The sequence below is a fragment of the Dipodomys ordii genome, unplaced genomic scaffold (genome assembly GCF_000151885.1).
Source record: "Dipodomys ordii isolate 6190 unplaced genomic scaffold, Dord_2.0 Scaffold15, whole genome shotgun sequence".
NCBI classification, from domain to species: domain Eukaryota; kingdom Metazoa; phylum Chordata; class Mammalia; order Rodentia; family Heteromyidae; genus Dipodomys; species Dipodomys ordii.
The window spans coordinates 4050096-4055099 of record NW_012267231.1 but is presented as its reverse complement, the minus strand read 5'-3'; positions in this window follow the sequence as shown (position 1 = coordinate 4055099).

The window sequence follows — 5004 nt, the reverse complement described above, 5'->3', positions numbered from 1 at the left end:
ATCACCTTTGTGAGGTACTGTGCATCACTTTCCTGAGGTACTGTGTATCACCTTTGTGAGGTACTGTGCATCACTTTCCTGAGGTACTGTGCACCACTTCATAAGGTACTGTGGGTATCACCTCTGTAAGATGCTACCTCACCACAAGCCCATAGCAATGAGACAAAGTGCCCATGAACTGAACGTAGGAACCAAGACACAATATTCTTCTTCTAAGTTGATTTTCTCAACTAAACATCTTCCACCCTTCTATTTTTGCCTGTTTTATCCCAGCACTCATCTCTCTATTTATCTGTGCATTTAGTTATTGAGGACTGGATCATATGCTAAGAAGGTTCTAGGCTGGACCCCGGTGGCTCACGCTTATAATGAATCCTAGCTACTCAGGAAGCTGAGATCTGAAGATATCTGTTAGAAATCAACCCAGGCAGGCAAATCTGAGAAATTCATATCCCCAACTAACTAGCAAAAAGTCAGTAGTGTAGGTGTGGCTCAAGTGTCAGTCATGAATGAAAAGCTAAACAAGAGACCCTGAGTTCAAGCCTCAGTGCCGGTACAAAAAAATAGTGCTAAAGATTATATTATGTATTCCTCATAATGAATGCATATGAAATGTGCAGGTAAGAAAGTTATTATGATACCCATTGTACAGATGAGAACATGAGGCAGAAAGTCGTGGAGCTGAGACTCGAACCCACCAATACAGTATAACTCCGAAGTCTGTCATCCTGCACTTGAACTCAATGGACTTCAACGTGTCTAACATTCACATAGTAGAATTATTTGCTAAGCACCTTGTTTGTGCTAGCTGCTTTACATGACTGGTTTCCCATCATCCTCATAATAACTCAGAGAGATAGATACAGAGAAGAGAATCCATTTGTGATCATTTTTGCAACATGAACACGATCGTTCAACCAGTAAGTGGAGGCCCTTTGTTTCGAGGTTTCTTTGCTTCCTCTGGGATTTGAATTCTGTATGTTGTCTTCTTGTTTCCTGTACTGATTCTGCCTTGGTTATTCTCCTGACCTGAGTTCATTTCTAGGACCCATCTACCATGTCATTGGACGTATCTGAGGCCCCATTCAAGGGGAGAACAATCCTGCCATAATTTCAGAGTAAAATCTCAGCCTATAGTCTGAAGCTACATTTTTAACTGCTTCAAAAGGCCTCTTAATAAAAATAGCTATAACTGTATTGTTTGCCATTTAGTGAATGCTTTCTAATGTGCCAGGCATTTTATAGTATATAATCTTCCTAACCATCCAGGCCAGCCCTACAGGTAAATATTTTTATTGTTGTTTTATAGAGGAGGAAACAAAAGTTCAAGGAGATTCAATAACTTGTTCCTGAATATACACCCTTACTCAGACATGCTAACTCTAAAATCTACATCATTCTGTTTCACCTGGCCCTCTCGATCCAGAACAAGTCTTTCTAAGAGCTTATAGAAAATCCAGAGTGCAGAAGAGACAAAGTTTCAGCTTGAGTCAGTAGGATGTCTCTTTTCTTTCTTCTTTTAGTTGTTTTCTTTTTCCTCTCTGTCTTCTCCTCCCTTCTTTTTCCTTCTTTTCTTTTAGACAATTGAGGGGGGAGGGAAAGGCGATTAATAACAAAGCCAGGAGAAGCATTCGGTTTGGCCTCCCATCATTTTTGAAGTCCAAGTTCCACCCATGCACAATCATGACTGCTGACAATAAAAATCCCAACCCAGTGTGAATCAGCACAAAGGAAAAAGCAACAGAGGGCAGGGCTCCGATTCGATGCTCACAGTTAGCCCCAAAGTTATGAGTCAGAGAAGTCTCAGAATAACCTCCCTGCCAAGTTAACCCCAGCCCAGAGCCTGACAAGGTGCAGCTGATTGCACAAACTCCAGAGGACTGAACAGCCTGAGGAGAAAAGGGAAGCACTAAGGCACTCAAAGGAAACACACCGGGCAGGTCATCAGGATTACAGACATTTGACCAGACCTCACTGGAGCTAGAGCAGCAGAAACAACCCTCAAGCCACGTGGGTGAAGAGATGTAGCTAAGGCATCCAAGATGGAGGCACAGTTGTAGTCGTATCATTAAGTAATATCCATGACAGGAGGTGGCCCAAATAAAATGATCAATACAACCAGTATTTTGCATACTCACAACAAGGATATGGGTTTGTAGGGATGTACAAGAAATGGAAAAGGGTTCTCCTAATTTTTCTCAGGGCACTAGCATTCATGAGGTTCTAGGACAGCGAGGATTATAGGCAGAGCCCAATTCACAGGTTCTATAACTTGAACAAGAGTTTTGAGATTAAAAAAAAAAATCAAATCTGGAAGAGATAGTGATCGTCCCTTTCACAAATGGACTCCAAGAGGCATCTCAAATGGGAAGAGCACCAGGCTGTAATCCAGCCCAAAAGTTTATCAGCAACAGCCCAAAAGTTTATCACAACAATAAATAAAGTCCCACAGCCGTATAAGGCCCCCTCTGTGATTGTCCTCTATTTCTGGCCCTAACCAGAAAACTTTCTCTTTTTCAAAGGAATGCAGTTCACTTTAAAACAAACAAACAACAAAAAAAAAAAAAAACTGTGTGTGAGTTCTATGTGAGTGCCCTAAAAACTCAGTAATCTCATTTTTGTTAGCTCCATAATATTCATGAACTCCCCTCTGCCTCCTACCTTTTATGCCAGTACTGGGACTTGAACTCAGAACCTAGAGTATTGTCCCCAAGCTTTCTGTTGTTGTTTTTGCTCTTTCTTCCACTCAAGGCCCAGTGCTTTACCACTTGAGTCACAGCTCCACTTCTGGCTTCTTGGTGGCTCATTGTGGATAAGAGTCTCATGGACTTTCCTTTCCTAGCTAGCTTTGGAACAGATCCTCAGATCTCAGCCTCCTGAGTAGCTAGGATTAAAGGCATGAGCCACTGGCACACTGCTTGAAATTTTGTTTTTTTAATTTCTTTTAAATTTTAATTTTTTCCAGTCCTGGGGCTTGAATTTGGGGCCTGGGCGCTGTCCCTGAGCTTCTTTTGCTCAAAGCTAATGCTTTACCTCTTTGAGCCACAGCACCACTTCCAGTTTTTTAGTGATTAATTGCAGATGTGTCTCACAGAGACTTTTCTGCTCCAGCTGGCTTCATCTTCAGATCTCAGCCTCCTGAGTAGCTAGGATGACAAACATGAGTCACTGGCACCTGGTTGTAGCTATTTCTATATAGGTATAATTCAAATCATTCCATGAGTAGAAATGAAATAAAACCCTTTGGACTTTGTCGATCATGATAAGTAGGTTAATTCTAAGTAATAGTTAAATAAATTCTGGGTGGAACATCATCACGAAACAGAGGCGATAAGGCTAATATGTCTGTGCATGATTACATGCCTAAGGAGATGCAACTTCCCTTAGACTAAACAGTATTAAAAACGAGATGGGCAGGTGATGAAGTTTCTCCTCCAGGTGCCAGTGCAGTGCTCTCTGGGGGTTTTTACTCACGGGTTTTAAGAGGAGGTTTGAGCAGTGATCCAAACTGAGAAATTCTTTAACCACAGGAAAGCAGAATCTCTCATTAGTCCTAAAGCCTGGTAATTTCCACATCACAGGGGGTGAGTTTACGTTAACGAAAGGCCATAACATAGAAGTGGGGATCAGTGTGCTCGTTGGAAACAAACCATTGGAGGAAGGTTTCAGTGAAGACTTTGGGGAAAGAAATTCAAGATGATGCTGGACCAGAAAACCAAAGGCCTATCTGAAAGATGAATCGTGTGAGTGGTAGCAACCGTCTAAAAGGTTTGTTGTCGGTCTTGTTGTTTTGTGTCGGTCCTGGGGCTTGAACTCACAGCCTCACCCTCTCTCTTGGCTTCTTTTCATTCAAAGCTAGAGCTTTAGCCCTTCAGCCACTGCTCCGCTCCTAGCTCTTTTTTGTTTGTTTGTTTGCCGATTCATCGACGATAAGAGTTTCACAGACTTTTCTGCCCCCAGCTGGTTTTGAACCACAACCCTTAGATTTCAGCCTCCAGGGTAGCTAAGATTACAAGACGGAGCCCCAGGCCATCTGAAGGTTGTACGCAGCGGAAGTTGAGAGTTTCTTGAGGCTGTCCTGTGGGGACAGCTCATCTCCATCTCGGGCCTTTCCCAGAATGCATTTGGCAAACGAAGAGCAGCTGCTATCACTGATGGCTGAAAACCAAGGTCTCGCTGGCATGGAATTTGGGCGACTGTAATTACAGATAATGGTATTCAATTTGCCTGTCAGGAATTTGCACAGTTGGCTCCCTCCCTGGAATTTAAATGTTTGACATCCCGCTTGCACACCGAAGTCAGATCTCAGGAGAAGCAGATATCACCAGGGGTCCCGGGGAATTGGTCAGGGATGTCTCTAGTGTGGTGTGACCATTCCCCCATGGACTAAGCATTACCTGATCAAGCCTGCTTGCATAGAAAACAGGTGAGAGCCATGGTCACACGTTGGGTCTGGGAAGCAGAGGATCCCAGGGCTTGTGTAACTGTGATAAGATAGTCTTTTTCCTAGAGTCCAATGCAGAGCAAAAAGACTGTGTCCACTGAATCTTGCCTTTTTGTGTGTGTGAATGTGTAACAGTGCTGGAGCTTGAACTTAGGCCCTGGGCGCCGTCCCTGAGCTTTTGTGCTCGGGGCTAGTGCTCTACCAGTTCAGGCACCACTCTACTTCCGGCATTTTGCTGGTGAATTGATGATAACAATCTCATGGTCTTTTCTGCCTGAGCTGGTTTTGAACCACCATCTTCAGATCTCAGTCCCCTGAATCTGGCTTTTAACACAAGCTGACTATCCTACCTTATTGCCTGCAACTAATCTAAAATCCAAAACGAAAGAAAGAAAGAAAGGAAGAAAGAAAGAAAGAAAGAAAGGAAAGAAAGAAAGAAAGAAAGAAAGAAAGAAAGAAAGGAAAATTAACTAAACATGAAGATGATTGACACTACTTAGATGTTGTCTGGGAAGTATTTCCTTCATCACTGCTTTTCTTTTTTTGGGGGGGGGGTCTGG